This window comes from Cyanistes caeruleus, chromosome 2 (genome assembly GCF_971803275.1).
Source record: "Cyanistes caeruleus chromosome 2, bCyaCae1.hap1.1, whole genome shotgun sequence".
NCBI lineage: Eukaryota > Metazoa > Chordata > Aves > Passeriformes > Paridae > Cyanistes > Cyanistes caeruleus.
The window spans coordinates 59,241,388-59,260,115 of NC_141702.1; the positions used below are offsets into that span (position 1 = coordinate 59,241,388).

Below are 18,728 nucleotides of genomic sequence, written 5' to 3' on the forward strand. Positions count from 1 at the left end.
TCATAAAATACGTGTAACAAAGGGCCCTGCCTGTTCTTTTGGATTGTGTCATTTTTAGAAATACTTACAAGAAAACAGGAACATGACCTAATGCATCTTTTGGAAAATACTGAGACGTAATTACATGTATTAATCTAATCATCATAAACATCAACTATTTTAAAGATAAGCCAAGCTTAGTCACAGCTGGAGATGAGAGATGAAAGGTAGAAGTTGGGGTAAGAAAGATTTCAGGACATAAATTTGCTTCATCTAAGCTGATTTCTCTCCCTTGTGGAAGCTGAAGGTTGCCACTGGGAGTAGGCCTGTCACTCTGGGCATCTTAGATGTTCTTCTAAAACATCTGGATGCCTGCAGCATGGCCTGCTGCAGCTGAACATCCTGCAGAGCCACAGGAGCTCTCTTGCAGTTCACCACAGTTCATGCACCCTGAGATGTAGGCTGAGGTTTTACCTAAGAGCTGATGCCATGTGATCATCTGCATTTCTTCTTGTGGGAAAGAAAGGTCTATTTGTGGCAGAACTCTCATTTATTTGAGCACAGATGAAAAGCTGCATGAAGTTAAATGGTGTTTAGGAACATTATTTTAATATGAAAATCAATCACTGAAACACACAGGAGTCAACTTTTACTTAAACTAGTTTGAAGTTAGTGAATAGATCAAAGCAGTTAAAACAAGAATAATGACTTACATAGTCTAATGATAGAGAATAAGAACCTGTACAAAAACAAATAAAACACCTGCCTGAACTTGAGGGTGGCAAGGGAATTACCCACAATGAAACGTATTTCCTGAAATATGTTTACATTAAAATTGCTTGGGGGTTGGGAGCACAAAGTAATTAGCTGTAAAATAACTAGATGGGTGAGGTCAGAAGATCTGTTTGTCTAGTCAGCGGTTTGGGGCCATTGCAATGGAAGTAGAGAAAGGGCACTGCAGGTGAAAAAAAAAACAAACAAGAGGGAGCAAAGGACATATTTTCTTATTTTCCAGAGTCAATAATAATACCCCATAAGGCTACAGTGCTTAAATTATTGGAGCTGATCAAGGATCACAGCAATACCTTCATAAAGTGTATTTCCCATAAAGCTATTAGTTTCCAGAGGAGGATTATATTTAAATGTAATTTTCTGAGGAAAATATTATTTTGTATTGTTGACTCGAGATGTTTAATTTTAAGTAAGTTAGCTAAATTGACTTTCTTTCCTATGGCAGATAGCCTCCTATGAGCTCTAGACTAAGCAGCTCACTGTGTTGGGGCTGCACTGGACATCGTGGTTTTACATCTCCAGTGGTGCAAAGCAGCCATCACCTGACTGTGTGGTATGGGGCATCACAGGATTCACTCAAACAGAGTCTGTAATGAGAGATATAACTTAACCAGAAGGCTTGTCTCTTCAAAATGGAATGAATGAATCCAGCTACCATGAGGTGAACACAAGGTTCAGCTGCACCAGACAGTGTTGGATATGTACCACACTGAGTATTTATGATCTGGAGTGTTACAGGAATTGTGATCACAGCTCCTGCAACACTCAGAAAAAAAGGCATGTAAATAAATAAATAAATAAATAAATAAACCTTATATTCTTTACTAAATAGTACCTATGTTCTTACATTAAAGTACATGTTTGGCAAAACATCACAGGATGACGACAAATCTTCTTTATCCTCTGTTGACCACGCTTTCAGCATTTATCACAGCAACTGTCCTGGAAACAGGACCCTTTCCCCATATTTTTGTCCATTTATGTATGTCTTCTTGGAAACACAGTGACTCTGGGTGCAAGTCTAAGGGAAAACCGGTTGCCTATTTTTTCTGAAGACTCAACATCAATGCTGTGGTTTAGCTAGGAGGAATGAAACTTAGCAAAGTCTTGCTTCAGGAAATGAGCATATGCTTAAATCCCACTGGCTTAAACTTAAAGCCTTCATGCTACACTTGAAGGGAAACCTTTCCTGAGCAGAGGTTTGATGTTTTACCCAGCTTGCAGTGATCACTGGGGCTATGGGCTGTGTGGAGTCCCTGCAGGTGACTGTAGGCTGTGAGTTTAACACCCTTTCACCACAATGGAGCTCTTCTTAGAAGCTGATCCCCACCATCACTATTCATGGCTATTTGCCCCCATTATCATAATGCCAAGTGTAGGCAAAGCGCACAGATAAAGAATAGTGGCAAAAGCCCTGGCCCGTGCCAGCATCTGCCCACCCCACTGACTGATATAATAAATTCCTGGAATTTTTCCAGGAATGCTGACATAAGGAATGCTAAATTAAATAAGTATTTCTGGCTGTGCTCACTGGAAGTCAGAAAATTTGGACCCCAGTGGTAAAAAAGAGGAAACAAGTTAGCATCCCAGGGACTTTCCACTAAGAACATTGTGCTGCAGCACCTGGAATTGAAATCTGGGGAGTAAACCTAAAACCATCCTGGGAAATATCATGGGCAGGGCCCGGTCATATGAAAAGAGAAGAGCCCTGAGCCTCCAAGACTCACTCCAAAAATTTTGGAATACTTTTCTGGAGGAAATCAGTTTGATGCTGGTTCATTCAGTAGTTTCTGTCAGCAAGAGCACGTGGGAATTAAGGCTGTGTGAATTTGTGATGGACAAGGTCATCCACTTCTCCTTTACACCTCTGGCATAGCATCTGTCCACAGACAGAGCAGACACCAAGTCCATCTCAACCTGCAAGGACAAGAGCTGTGTCAAAGGGGAGGCAGGATCTGTCACCCCCGTGTGACAATGGGAGCAGTCCCCTACAGCAGGTAGCATTACACCCTCCAGTGTAATGTCCTGCAGTGCCAGCTCTGGCTCCTTCAAGAGGGGAAAGATGTGAATGATCTTGTGCCCTGCTTTTTGTTCCAAGAAGGCTTTCCACAGGCAGTGACAGGGATCATTCAGAGCCCACAAAAGCACAAGCAATCCCTATTTCTGCATCACTTACTTCTTTTGACAGCCAAGCTACCAAACATCAGTAGATCTCCAGAATAATTTTTCTATCTGTCTTTCACTCAGCTGGTTTACACCACTGTAAGTAAAAGGACAATCTGACCTCCTATTTCTATTCTGCATATGGCAATCAGCATCTACTGTATTTGATATACAATACAGAAAACATATTTGACAGATAAAGTGTTCAGCTATCAGCTTTAATTTTGTACTAAGAAGAGGGACTTTTAATTGTTACCAGGAATGTGTGTCAAAGGGGAAGGAACCAAAAATAGTACTGGATGCAAAAAAAAATAAAAAAATAAAAAGAAAAGCAGCTCCATAGCTGCTGCTATTCTAGCAACACGTGTATGTCTGTTAATCTTGAGGATTTGCCAACAGTAAGGGCACATGTTTTAACTTGCTATAAAATGAATGTGCCTATGGGCCAGATTTTTATCTTAGTTATAACTATGTAAAGCAGAAATAAACTTCTTTGAAGCTGTTAGACTTATTTTGGATTTATAGTACTCTGAGATCAAAATCAGGACTGCATTTTAAATTGAGATGAGCAGAACAATGAAAGAGGTATAAGATTCAAATGGCAGTGAATACAACAAGATCTCTAGCATAAAGCTCAATTTTTCTGTGCACAGTGTAATGAAGCAGGGGAGCACTGCTTGCTAGATGGTTCATGTTAGTATGTAATGTAGTCAGTATATAAATTATTGTATGCAGATGCACACTCTCACACGCTATTTCTTTGGCTTGGATTTTGGTGTGTTTCTTTGTTCTGGAAAGCAAGTAGTAAAACAAAATATAAAACTGAATAAAATGCATCAAAGTGCACACATACTAAATAGACTTGGAAGCATAATGATTATTTTTTAATCTATTTTCCTTATTATGTGCCTCCTAGAATACAGAAGACAAATGCATGTCTTTCACTTCTTATGAAAAAAAATCCAAAGTCTTTCTATTCGAAGCAGAACCAAAGAAATATGTCAAATTCTGGTATATGTAAAGGAATGCTTTCAGCCAGCATTTTAGAACATCATAGTATCTACATGGTGTATGTCTTCTCCTGTTTACCATATGAAAAGAAAATGAATTAATAATAGGAAAATGTTGGAAAATGCTGTGAAGCATCCCATGTTGTACATTGACTTTGTTAAACTTGTGAGACAAATACAGGCACGAAGACAAACATATGGGCAAGGAACACAATTAATGGCGAGTGAAATTAATTCTAAAGTTCTTTTATGTAGTAATAATATATTTATGTTCCTACTGGCACACAAACAAAAACTCTCTCTTAAAAACATACATCTTTGACAGAAATTGCCACTTCTGGTTGTTTTGCTTTTATAGAGAGAATAAGCTGAGATGATGAATATTTCTAGTTTATTTAATGGGATCTGAATACATGCAATCCTCCAAAGTCAGGCTTACTCTGCTAAGGAAGCACGGACTCAGAAAAGCACCTTTACCTCTGATAAATGTACCTGACTAACAGATGGGTAACTTTTCATTCAGCTTTCCAAACAAGAAGCCTGGCATACAGAAGTAATGACACCAAAAATGCAGTGATGTCCCATACCTAGTTCATATGAAGGATCCTTTTTCGTGAATTTGCAGTGTGAATTTGGGCAGTTTAAAAAAGTCTATTGAGGATATACAAAACCACCCCAGCAACAGGGTGGCTTGTTTTTCCCTTCAACAGCTGCTGTACCCTTATGTTCTGCCAGGAAACTGCTTTTGGTGGGGACACTAAGTGGTTTGGAGAAACCCCACCACAAAATGTGTATTGTTTTGAAAAGTTCGTATTTCTGCTGTTCACATGCAAGTAGCCACGGCACACACTGTTCACTAGGAAACATCTGTCTGTGGGTTTTCACAGTTGCAAGCATTTTAGAGCATAATAATGGCTCTGAGAGTTGATAACGTTGACACAGTTGTATGCAGGCAGGTTTTAGTCACATGGAAGTGACTAAATAGAAGTCACATGGAAAATTCATGTCACCTATGAAATGTCAACACGCTGATCTACAGGAAGACAGGGAAGAACATCCAGCCCCGTAACTGCTTTGTGTTTAAAGGCCAGAATGGTACTTCTGTGCAGCAGAGAGGCTCCATCTCTATTTGAAAGACATATCTGTTGTCATTCACAGAATGAGGCTCGGTTGCTCCATCCCAGTTTTGCCTTTGTAAGTCTTAGGGATTTTCAGTAGTCTCCATGAGAAATATAAAAGCATAGCTGATTTAGCCAAAATAATTTGATGATGCCTGGTTATTTGTGCAAAGAGGACTGGTTGATCTGTGTACAGTAGGAGTGGTAGAGATGCACAAAAGCAACTGCACGGGACAAGCACCAACACAGGTGGAGGAGGGACTGTATCCCTCTGGAGCCATCTGATAGAGGAGTGTCTGTGTAGCGTGGGAATGTAATATTTCCTGCAATGGCCTACTTCAGAGTACTTACAACTATGTCTGTAGTAATAACCACCACAGTATGAGCAGCAAAACGGTGATAGACAACTGGGACAGTCAAAAAACCCAAGACATTGAGCTGCCATGAATGTATCTCTCTCACAGTCTAAGCATAATCGTGATCATTTGAAAAAGCTCTTAATCTCAGAAACAAACTGTCAAAGTGCAAGAATCTCGTTAAAGTATATCAGTGTTGACACTCAAAGGGTGTGAGCAACAATTCCTCAACACCCGGAACAACCCCTCTGGCAAATCAATCATTGCCAAGTTATTTACCTCCTGCCACCTCTTTCCCAAGTAAAACACAGCAGGACAACTGTGAGAACCGCAGGAAGGTGACAGAGCAGGTTGTGGGATACATATGGTTTGCAAAAGTAATGTCTTCCCTGCCGACAGGTGATACTTACAGTAGCTGCTAAATACTGAATATCTGCCTCCGTGCTTTGTGGATGCTGTCACATCACACCATGCAGGGGCACACAGAAGCTGCAGAGTTACATTAAAGTCTTAAGAAATGTACTAAGCTGGTGCAGCAACATACCTGAAATCTCATCAGCTGGAGATACTGGAATTCTTTCACTATCACATCAGAGTGCTTGCAGGCAAATGAAACACCGTGGGTAAGTGTGGTGTATCTAGAACGTTGCAATCTCCCAGTCATGCCACATTGCCATAGAAGAGGACTTCTGCTACAGGCACACTGCCTCTCTATGCATAGCCAGAAGTTTCCACAATTAGGTTTCATTGCCCTTTCTCTCCTGCCTATTGAGAAATTTCCTAATATACCAGCTATTCTGGAACAACACATACTTGATAACAATAAAATACATACCAGGTAGATGCAATATTTAGACATTTCCACCTATAATACACTTCTTAATAAACTAAATATAAAGTATTTTTGAAATAAAAATAAAGGTACAACTTAATGTTTTACTCTTAACTATAAATATATGGGAATGCAATAACCTGTTGAACAAAAGAAAATAAAAATAAATTAAATAAGAAATAAATTGAATTACGCTTTTATAAATTTTCCTAGCCTTGTTCACTGTAATCTTACTTGGTGTCTCTACTATCAGCTGTGATATTACTCCAAGCCTAAAACAAAATCCTCCTGTCCTTTTGCTGGGATTTAGTGTTTAGAAATAAATGTTCTTAATTCTTAAGGATTTGTAGAACAAGCTGTCATTTTAATCCATCGTGCTGCAACTTGCCTAGAATCTGAAGAAACTTTACCCATTTCTTTCTAGGCAAAGTAAACATGGTGATTGTTACATGGGAATAGAACCACTGCTCACTTCTGCTGCAAAAAAATTGAGGTATGGGTGAACCAACCATGCCTTGCTATCTTTTCCTATATACAGGAAAAAAGGACTGTGCCAGCCCAAGCAAGTTTGTCAGGAGCCTGGAAACAGACTTGTTTTTAATATTTCCAGCAATTGTAAGGCTCAAGCAATAGCTAGGCTAGTGTACCCTTGTACAGCTAAGCACTGGCTTTCACCAGATCAGCACAGAACACAGAAATAGAAGCCCAGTGTCTCAGTGTCCCCACTTACACAAGGGCACTGCACAAGACACATCACCCATTGTATCGGCTGTGGCTTCTCTGAAGCAGCTCTCATACAATTCCTGCTGAAAATCATGTTATCCATGTCACCACACAGATCAAAACTGATTTTTGTACTATTCATCTGTACATTAATATGCTTTGTTCATGAAATTAAATGGAGTGGGGATCTGCCATGCCTTATGTATTCTTAGCTTTGGGAGCTGGATGCTGTTCTCATCTCTGTCACTTTGAGCAACTCACATAGTCTTTGTCCCAGTTCATGCAAGACATGAAATGGTGATAACAACAATTACCTGTCTGACAAGAAAGTTGTGAAACATTTTACATTAATGTTTGTAACCAGGCTTTAGAATTTCATATAGAAGATTTTCAGACAGGCCTTTTCCAGGTCAATATTTTTATAGCACTGAAGTTCTCCTTTGCAGAACCTGTCTCATTAGAGAGGAAGTAAACAGCATCCACATGTCTGCAGTCACATTGGAGGGGTAAGAGAGGATGATCCAAATAGTAAGGTTTATGCTCTTACCCTTCCAAATTATGAGGTTATAACATTGTTTCTTGTCTCATTCAGTGATGGGAGAGCCTGCCTTTGGAAGCAGATAATAGGAAACAACTAATTCCTCCCTTAGTTCCATGTGTGGGAACAGTTGAGTGTCCTCTCTTTCTGTGGTGATAACTGTTTAACCCAAGGACTCAGGAAGAGCCCAGGAAAATTTAGGTTAACAAAGTAACAACTGCCTGTGAGAAGCACTGGCTGAACTATGCATCTCTTCACAGAAGAAGGAGAGAGGCACTGGTTATTCCCAGTACAAATCTCTCTGTTGGTACTTGAGTTCATTTCATGACAAAGGTTTTCTGTGTTGAGAAGGTCACACGTTCTTCACGCGCTTGATCTGCAGCCAAGCCAAGTCTTTGGGTTCAGTGACTGCAGAGGACTATAACCCTTTCAGAGCAATGAGACACTTCCAGATAAAAACGGCAAGCAGCTTAGCTTGGGAGTGCCACGCTTGAGTCCAAGGTCTGCACACTCTGCAGTTTGCTATCCTGCTCCCTGGGTTCTCCTGCAGGAAATAGGCAAGGGGAAAAAAAAAAAAGAGATGCATTCACAGCCTGGCAGTTGAGGTCTATTTCCTGAGCCCTACCCAAAAATCATCATCTGAATGCAAATAACATGATGTGTCTGTTTCTGTAGTAATTTTTTTTTCTTTTCTTTTAACCCTACAAGTGTAACAGGACAATTGGAAGGACAAGCTTAGAAAGTGGGCTTGTTTTGGGCTTATTATGGGCTTGTTTTGAAATGCATTTTCTTTCTCTCTCTCTCTCTTTTTTTAAAGGGGATTTGTAGACCATAGTGTCTATCAATGATACTGAGCCAGTGGAAAAAGCCAGGAACTGAGATTTGTGTGATCACAGTTTCCCTCATCAGGACTGCCAACCATGACATATACTTGACTCAGCAGTGCCCTTCAGCTCCTTTTGTTTTTGTCTGATTTGTCAAGTTTGTTAGAGATAGTGGAAATATGAACACTGCTGAACACAATAGGGTCTTCATCAGCATCTTCAGCAAATACTGTATTATGAATAGTAACCCTTTTGAAAGCCATTCCCATACCACCTAAAGAAACAGACAGAAGACTCTCTGTTGGACATGAGGATGTATCACTTCAGTTAGGATGATCTGAGTGCATATGCTTTCCCTTTGTGGATGCCCAGCAAGGGAAAAAAAGAGAGTTATTAGATAGCTGGAGGTTGGGAATAAATGAAAATCTATTTGTTCCTTATAGAAATATACTATCAAGCACAGCACCCCTGAATCCTGTCTTCCATCCTCTGCCACTCAATGTGGTATCTAGAGCCCCAAGGGGCACTGCCATCAGATGGGAAGTAAATTAGACTTTCCCAGAGCTGACCAGCTATTATAAAAATATGAAGAGGCCAAATAAGGGTGTTCATTTTCTGACCCTCTGAGTTGCATTATTTAAGAAAATCAGAATGAATAAAGCTGACTAGATTCTCAAAGGTGAAAAAACAATAAACCAGCAAATTTATTTCACTCAGTTCCTTTTTTATCTGTCAGTGAAATGATGGGATGATACTAGTTCCTATAACTAACATGACTAGTTGTGCAAGTGTAGGCTTTACAGACTGCAAATAGAAACAAAGAACCTGCAACAGCTGAGATAAAAACGAGTCACAGGATGAATCAGATCGGTGGCTGTGGGAATGGATTTCAGGGCTTTTATAAAGCTATGTGACCTGGCAGGAGCCCAGGGAAGAATAAGATAAGGAAGATTTGATTGAGGAAGACACCAATGACACGTCTGGTATTATATAAGAAAGTGGGAGAGGCTGGAAATAGATTTTTAGAGTCATCATCACAAAGGTAGCAGTTAAATCTATGGGAATAACTCAAGTGATCTTACTTATTCATTTATCTACCCACACACGTACACACCCTTGCTGACTTCTTAATTGACATTGTGGCCAGAGAAGGAACACTGAATTCAAATAGAGGCTATTTGTATTTTATTTCTGATCCAGATGTACCCAAGAGGTGCCAGGAATCTTGTGAGAAAGGCTCCTTTCAGAAAGAAATTGAGCTGTATTTCAGGCCGTGTGAATTACGGTCCTCTGAATCCTCCAGTCTTTCGAAAAATACTTTTTTTGCTTACTAAGGCATCATGGTGACTTAGCATGATAATGTGCTATGCTATCAGATAGAGAATTTTTTATTAATCCTGTGCTGTGATAATTTTAAATACCAACAAGTAATGATTCCATGAAGAGAAAACTGCCAAATCATTTTTTTCCATTTAAATTTGTATTTTTCCAAGACTTTTTAAAGCTTACTCTTTCCATTAAAATTGAACATCCCCACAACTAAGAAAGACATCAGCTTCCACACCTTTTGTCACTAATAACTGTGAAGAGGCAGGAGGTGCCATGTCTGCTGTGCATTGTCTCTGTGTAGCCAGCTGCTGCCCCCATCACTGTTTGCCAATAGATACCCTTATACTCCAGGCTTTTCCTCACCAGGGAAACCCCTCTCAGTCATATTCCACTCTCCAAACACTGGCTTTCCTTAAGTGTGTGGAAGTTTCATGTCTCTGAGGTCTTTATATCTTTTTTCAAAGTGGCTGAAATAGTCCAAAAGCTTTAGAAGGCCATTGAGGAATACAGCCAAAAAAAAAAAAAAAAAAAAAAAAAAAAAAGACAATAGTTGTATTGAATTTGGAAGCACTGAGTTTAAAATGTTCCATCCATTTCATGCCCTTGGCTTAAAAATGATATTAACCTGTATTTTTTAAGGAAAACAAAATTCTGTTATATCACTTTTTTACTGATATGTAGATCATGCTCATCAGGTATCCCAGGGAGCTTCCATTTAACAGTGCCTATGCCATGCCTACAGGACACATAACCAAGCAAGAGCTGCTCTTTGATTTCAGTGTTAGTTTAGCTGATGTAGTCTATTTTTTCCCTATGAGGTGGGTACGCATTATTTGATTAAAAAATTGGGCTGTCCTGCAGTCTCTGGTCCTCCCTGCCTAATATTTACATTTGTCAATCTCTTTTGGGATCTGTGTGATCTGCTTTAGATGAAGTCAAGTCCTCTTCTGCCCTGCTAATGCCAGCTGTGTAGTGATGTGTGTGAGCAAGGGAGCGCTCATTCCCTGTTCATCACTGGCAACTGATTTGGCATACAGAAAGGTCAGCACAAGCAGTCCATTACCTCAAGAATTGATACAAGTAGCTGAATAAAATTCCAGTTTCATACATTCTCAAGTACTCCAAAATATTTCCCTACTTATTACTAGAGGAAAATTGGGAGCATCATTATTGCCTAAGGAATGGCTCTTGGGCTACAAGTAATGGAGATATCTGCCTAGGTGCATTGGGCTGCGAATACACTGAGTTTTCATTTCTCTTGGACATTTCTGGTAGCTTGTGCTGGGTTACCTTGTTTGTTCCCTTCCTACATAACAAAGGTAACACTAGCCTGACACCAGTGTGTTTCACAAGAGGGGGTGTCCAGGACTGTGGCAGCTCCCATGGGGACAGCCAGGCAGGACCCAGCAGCCAGGACCCATCCCATTTACCCAGCCAGGAGCAAGCATCCACAGGCACCAGAGCAGCTCCAGTCACAGCCCCAGGCGTTGGACTCCTCACTGGGGACAAGGATGGGCTGAGACTGGTTGGGACAGCAGGTTCTGTAAGCAACTTGGTAGAATTCAACTACAGTATTGGTAACTATCCCAAATAGCTTCATGTATGAACTCTTTTCCATATTATTATTCTGGGCATTTCACCTTTCAAAAAGTGGATGAAGATGCACAGGAATTAATTTCTCTGCTTTTACAAGTTCACAATATTTGTCCATTTAAAAATGTGGTCTCCTGTAGCATCCACTGCATGAAATCCCAGCTTCTCAGCACTTTCCTAAGAGGTTTTTCCTCAAGAAGTTTTTTATACTTGATTAACTGGACCCCTTACTGTAATTACAATACCCAGTTTGTTGCCATTATTTTCTAGAGAAGATTCCTCCATATTTTCTCATTTTGGTGAAATAGGGGACCTAATTACAAACAATCTTTGCTAAATTTTTCAGCTGGACATTTTGACCCACAATATCAACTACTTATTTGCATACATTTAAGAGATCAGAATGTGAAGGGAGTTACCCATAGGACAAAAGCCTAAAATATTTCTGCCTTACTAAACCCTGCTGTTGAGTAGAGAAACAGAAAAACAACATTACTTCATTAACAGGGTTAACATAGCCTCTGTCAATATATTCCGATCCAAAGATACTGTCCTTATTATTAAATGTCCTGCAGCTGCTTTCATTAAAAATCTCAATATTTATGCTCTGGGAGGTGCCAAAGTGAAGTCTTGCTTAAGAGTAGCAATGTAAACAACATTTTACCTCCCTTCAGCAGGAACTACTCACACACCTGTCCTTTTTGGAAGAGTTTCAGTTTGATATTTTTATTTCCCTTTGTTTCTCAACTCTGTAGGTTAAGGGCTGGAGTTTTTTGTGTTTTGATTGGGGTTTTTATCCTTTTTGATACATGTGCCAGCTACACCTTTCCTCTAATTCTTACTTGATCTGAGGGTGGGCATATCTAGTCACAGGAGTGTTCAGTGGCCTCAGGGCATAATGAATATTTTGCATGCTCTACCTACTTCCACTTTGTTAGCTGCTGTTATCTTAGGCATAACTATTACCTCAGACTTGGCAAGCATTAGGTATGTGACATGGCATATATTTTCCCACAATGTCCTGCTCTTCCTCACAGAACTTAGTGCCTCACTCAACCATAGGAAATACCTCTTTGTGCACCAGCACATTGACAAAAGGAGTGAGTATCATAAAATTGGCAATACCCAATGCCTGGAGTCTCCACGTTCCACTACAGCACAAGTAAGTCTGACTCACTGCATTTTTCATTGTCCCTCTAGGATTTGCAGGTGTCCATATATGCTCCTCAATACATCTTTGCAAATAAAGGTACAGGACAAATTGTGGTGTGAGGGTGGTGTTCCATTCCAACATCCTTTGGCTGACACTTGTCTCCATGGTAAACCAACGAGTCACAAATTACAACAGATTTTAGTTTCAAAAAAAGGCTTTCAGAAACCAAGTTTCTCCTGACAGCACAGTCCTATCATCAGCACAAAGCCAGACTCCTTCCCTCTGGGGGACAGCTTGGAGCCGCTCAGCAGCTGAGAGCTCTCTGAGTCCTCTCAGGCCTTTGGCGTTCCTCACCATCACTTGACATAGTTCAACTGCAGACAGGGACAGGGACAGTGCTAGTGCACTAATAATAATAACAATAATACACTTAAGTATTTTGTAAAGCTTGTGACATGTCTTTTGTAATATATTTTCAAGCTTCCATAAAGCCAGCAACGCATAAACACGCTCTGTCAATAATGTTGAACCCTAGAAACAAAACGTTTACAGAACAAACTGTACTGTAGCACATGGCTAAATCCCACAAATGTCACATCTGGTAACAGAAATAATGGGGCATATCAGTTCCCTGGAAATGGAAATATTTCCTCTGTGTTGTGTGGGATGCCTGAAGAGTAGGGAAACCCATGTGCCCTAGAGATGGAGCTGTAGGAAGGCCATTTCAATAGAGCTTCCCAGACACAGCCCAGCCACTCTCCCTGCCCTGCAAATGTTTCCCTACATTTCAGTTAGTTAACTAATCTTATGGTAAGGGATTTCTGCAGTTAATAATCAGTAATCTCATTAATCAAAATTTAAGAACACTACAAGATCAGAAATAAGTTTTATATATTGCAAAGTTTGTAGTATGTCCCAAATTCTTCCCTTAAAAGTCAGGATCCTCACCTAAGTGAGTGACATAAGCATGGCTTTGGAGCTATGCCACACAAGAGATGCACAGGCCAGGCACTAAATGAAGATGCAAAATCTCACTCTTTCTTTTCTAACCAGGCTGGATCAATATCTAAAATGCTATAAATTCCATCACTGAAAAATGATGTATTGAAGCCTAACCAGACTTAGATCATTACAACATGGATATACTGCCAACACGTAATTCTGTTACTTAACAGGCATAAAAGAAGAATTGTTTGCCAGTGTTGAGCTGCCTGTCTACACAACATATTAGCAGTGCTCTAAGTCAAGCACTAGAAATCATCTGAACTTGGTCTGTTACTGCATCCAGTGCTAACAGTACTGGTACAGTGGAGGAATTTTCCAGTGAGGGGTGGGAGAGGAAGGGGGAAGCTATTTCTGGCATAATCCTTACACTAGCAGTGAATGCAATTTGCTAGAAAAATATTTCTCATAACCCTTCCGAGACAATGAACAGCAGCTCATATATGCCAGTTCTGACAAACCTTTACTGAAAGATGAGTAAAACTAACCAGTTTATGCAACTCTGTCACATAACTAATCTCTAAACATACATCTTCTGATTAGAGTGTACCTTAAAAATAATAATGAAAAATTAAAATTGGTTTATCTCTGAAGTGATAAGGAAAAAAATACTTCCTTTAAATTATATTCCTGCAAAACAGATTTCACTGTATTTTTTCCAGTAAACAGAAAAGAAGTAAATAAATAAACAAACAAACAAATCAAAAACTGAAATGTCCCTGAGATGTTGTCCCAGTGGTATCTGATAGAAAGAAACTTTGAAACTGGCAAACAGAAAAAATTCATGAGAAGCATTTGCTAAGTTTAATTGCTAGGTCTACTATTGCATAGATGATGTTTTGCTTAATGTTTTATTTTATTTATTTTATTTATTTTACTGTTTTAGAAATATTATTTAAAGCAATTGACAAAGAAGTTTCCTGTCATAAGAAGGGAAGGAAACCTTTTTAAAGCTGTTACTGCCTGCCATATAAATTAATATTTAGTGATTAAGCATAGCATTTAGCTATCAGCCATAAACATAAGAAATTTAATCCACTGCAGACTGCAAAGGACATTTGTAAAGATCAGGAAAATGGCATCATCCTCCAATTTCCAATAATCGTTTTAGACCATCAATAAATTCTGAAAGAAAAATTCTGTGCCATGCTGATTTGGAGCTGCACATCACAGCAAAGTGGGAAGTATTTAATATGTAAATAATATCTAATGTACACATATATACAGACACATGAACGTACAAGCATGGACAAAAACTGAGCAACTCTCATCACTAAAAACTATGAAGAATATTTGAGAAGAGCTTGATTTGCTACTTCATGTCTCCCATTTTGCTCCCCATGACGCCCATGGTAGAGAGGAATAGAACAGAAATCTAGACATCTCTATAGATGTCCAAAGTGCTTAAATCCCAACAGCTTTGCTGCAGGTTTGGAGATAATGTTTAGAAAATCAGGCAACCCAAATTATTGACAAATAGGGAAGAAGAAAATGGAGATCAGGACTTCTCATGCAGAAATGTATTCCTTATTTCACTGTTAGGTGTTTTTAAAATGTAGCAAGTCTATGAACTTACCTGGATCTGACCTACTTGCAGAGAACAATTCATGCTGTTTGCTGACCTGTGCAGGGGAGCTGATCTGACATGAAACTTTGCACATCACAAGATACTGAGGAAGGGCATCTTCTTTCTCTGTCAAAAAGATAATTTTGATAATTTGTAAATAGCTGATTTTGATAATTTGTACCTAAAATGTTAGTTAAGGAATTAAAAACATCTGCTTCACTTCTTTTTCTTCTTTTTGAGGGTCCTTGAAGAATCAGTCTTTGTTGATCACCATATAGAGCAACTTTCAATTCTGTGTTTAATTCCTAGAAAAGGTATTTCTTATAAAGTCTAATATAAATAATGGTTTTATTTGTTATTTCTGTTATTATTTTCTTCTTTTTAGAAAAGTCAGCATGAAAATAAAGTCCATACCTAAAAATCATAGTGTTCCAAGTCAAGCACTTTCCATGCCAAATTTCAGGTAAGAATTATTTTCTTCTCAGACAAATGACATTACTTCATAAAACCCAGCAGATTCCTGAACAACAGCAAAAACAGTAGTATTAAAAGGTAATTTCTTTAGAACTAGAGGGCAATCAGGAGCTAATATTCAACAGTGTTCCCTTAGGGTACAAACTTTAGTTACAATTTAGTAGCAGAGCAAGCTGTAAAAAATAGATTAAAACATTGCTTTCCAAAACGTACAAACTTCGGTTCCAAGAAGCTAATTACTTAAAGCCTTGCTTTAGAAACTCAAGCTGAAATTAACCTGTGATCCTGCGATGTGCTCCATTGCCTCATGACCAAACCCTGCTCTGGGGTTCAAACCAGGCACAGTAAAGCTGGTATACAGCAATAATTGTCTACAAGTCAATGTATGCAATCTCTTTCACAGCCAAAAATTATTATTACATAATGTTTTTTTAATTCTTAAACTTATCTGTTCTTGGAGTGTTGCTATGTCCCCAGTGGTTTTAATTGCCACAGGGGCTCTAGGAGGGTCTGAGCATCCCCTATTACCTCAATACATACTTTTAAAGGACCAGGGGTGAAAGTATGACCAAAAATAAAATCATTATTCAAGCATTCCTATTGTCACAACTTGAGGAAAATAGTGCTGTGAATGTCACAAATACCAACCTTTATTTTAATAGTGAGCATACAGAATCATGCTCTCTCTATATAACTATGTCAGGAGCACTAAAATGCCTGAGACATTTGAATAAAGGTTTTCATACACTCAGTGCCAAAACTGAATAATGAATAAAAACCAAACCAAAAATGAAAAGGAAATAAATAAACTGCATTTTTTAAACTACTGGAATATAAAAAGAATATTTATTTTCGTAGTCTGACATTAATGCTTGAAAACTTTAAGTGTAAGCAATGAAAATATGCCAAGAGAAATAAAAAGAATGAAAAGGCAATTGCTTAAAAAAAAAAAAAAATCATGTTTTGCCTTTTAATAAATGAAGTAAGTTTCTTAATATGGATGAAGCATTCCCTCCACAAATTTATGAGCCAAATATCCAAGGAAACTATGTAAGGGAAGGAAGAAGAAAGCAGTTCCTTAATGAACAAAACAGTTCCTTAATGACTTATTATTTCGTTAGCATGCATCAATCATTTGTAAAACATAAAATTTTTCTTGGGACCTCAAATGTGGTATCACCAGTAAGTTGCTATATGTTTAAAGTGTTTCTTTCTCAGTGACCAGAAAGATCTTTCTGTATTTTTTATCTCTTTATTTCATTTTTCATAAATCATATTTGGTTATTATACTGAATAAACAGAGCAGAAAGCACAAGACTTCAAGACTTACTGTTTTCTTTTATAAATTCAGAAATGTTTCTAAGGGTTGGTCCTACAAGTTTCTGTCCCAAAGCTTTACAAGGTAAGCATTGCAAGAGGAACTTAAGGAAGCTCTTCTTTTTTTTTCTTTTTTTTTCCCCCAGCTCAGGCCTGTTTATTTTGAGCCACAGTCTCTGACCTGCTTGCTCCGCATGTGTGGAAGTTACAATCATCAAAGCAGTTTCAGCAATATCTTCATGAGTCTGCAGACCTAATTTCTTCATGTGGAGGAAATGGTATGTTTTATTTAAGCAACTGCAATTTTTGTGCTATGATTAGTTTTATTTGTGCAATGATTAGGAATGGCACAACATCTTCCTGATCAAAGATGGGATGCTCATTTTCAGTTCCTATGCTTAATTATGATGGCCAAAATTGTGGCAGGCAATTACCCAGATTTAGGGCTTTGCCCATCACTAATATCTTAGTCTTGGTGAGATACAAACCAGCCAAAATAAAATCAATTAAACTCTTAATGGAAAGGAAGTAAGAAAGATGGTGCCTCTGAAGGAAAGAGGTCTACTCCAGGCTTGATCCTCTCAAGCCAAGAGCTGACATCACAGAGGGCTTCACAGGTTAAAGGTGCTGGCTAGGCAAGGAGGAGGGATGAGCTGCCACTAACAGTGACCAGAGAGGAGCTCTGGGCAGTCAGGTGCTGTAGCAGGTAACTACACCAATCCAGGGCACAGCCTAACCTACAGGCAGGTCAAGCTAAGCTATGGCTCTTTGCTGTTTAGGCCACTTCTTTGGGTACATCTTTGGCAAATAAACATAACTTTGTTTTGAAGAAGCTCTTTTCTGAGTCACTTTAATTAACTGCTGTCACAACAGAGATAAAGGGTGTGTATGTGCCAAATCCAGTTGGGCCTGTTGAGTTAACCCTGCTGCTAAGCAGGAAAGCTGAAGCCTTGAGATGTAATCTGAAATTGGGAGCATTTGTGATTCCCCCAAGAGGGATGAGATAGCCAGGATCATCTGTCTGCCAGAGGTTGCCTTAATGGGAGACAAAAAAAGGTCACCTTTATGGATGGCTGGGAAAGGAGAAGTGGCCTCTCTTTAGGTAAGAGAAGAAAAAAAGTTTCCTCTTCTTAAAAGTTGGGAAGTTGAAGAGAAGACTATGTCTTCTTCTATGAGCTAGAAAGGAAGGCATGAAGAGGTGTTTCTCTTCAGGTATTTCTCTTCAGGTAATTGAGAGGTATTCCTCTGTCAATTGGTTATTAAAATGACAGTCCACTGTGATTACATCATGGATTATTGTCCTAGAAAAGTGGCTTTTGCAGGTGTCAGCAACACAGGGCGTGTGAAAAAGAATCAGCATGGTGAAAACCAGCACACTGTGCAATGGGCAGGGACCGGTGACACAAGAAGGCAGAAAGCCTCTGTCTACTCCACTGATGAGACCTTTTAGAATTTGCTGGGTTTGAAAAAATAAAATAAAATAAAATAAAATAAAATAAAATAAAATAAAATAAAATAAAATAAAATAAAATAAAATAAAATAAAATAAAATAAAATAAAATAAAATAAATATTAAATTAAATTGTAAAAAATGTTTTGCAAAGATGAAGTCAAGACTAACTACTTCAGAGAACCGACCCCAGTTCTATGTACTTCCACAGGAACAACTGAAGTTACTTCTCTCTTTGTTTTTTCTGTACATTCCTCATCCCATTAGTGACATATTCTTGGGTTCTTACAGGACCTGAGGACTCTGTGTGGGATGGCTGGACCATCAGAGCCATTAGAAGTATATGAAGATTATTTCTACCAAGCAATAGAACAAGAAGTGCCAAGACCTTTGCCATTGCCATGGAGATCAGTAGCATGTAAGAATGCTTTATGTCTCACCAGGGAGGTTGGTGTCTTCCCTCAATGTTTTCATTTACAGAAGGAAGGCTGCTGGTTTGCAGCCAGCT

The 18,728-nt window shown here is 38.9% G+C and overlaps 1 protein-coding gene across 2 annotated transcripts in view; it reads right to left on the bottom strand.

Annotated features, from left to right (window-relative positions):
* Nucleotides 1-5,581: 5,581 nt before the first annotated feature.
* Nucleotides 5,582-18,728, bottom strand: part of LOC111927014 (uncharacterized) — a 63,016-nt gene continuing 49,869 nt past the window's right edge. The window contains exons 3-4 of one of the 2 annotated variants that reach the window (XM_086877339.1): nt 14,989-15,105; nt 5,582-8,055 (exon numbers count right to left, since the gene is read on the bottom strand). The gene's annotated coding sequence lies outside the window, so the exon portion shown is untranslated. The remainder of the gene's footprint in view (nt 8,056-14,988; nt 15,106-18,728) is intronic. The other variant, XR_015283267.1, reaches the window with a different exon arrangement.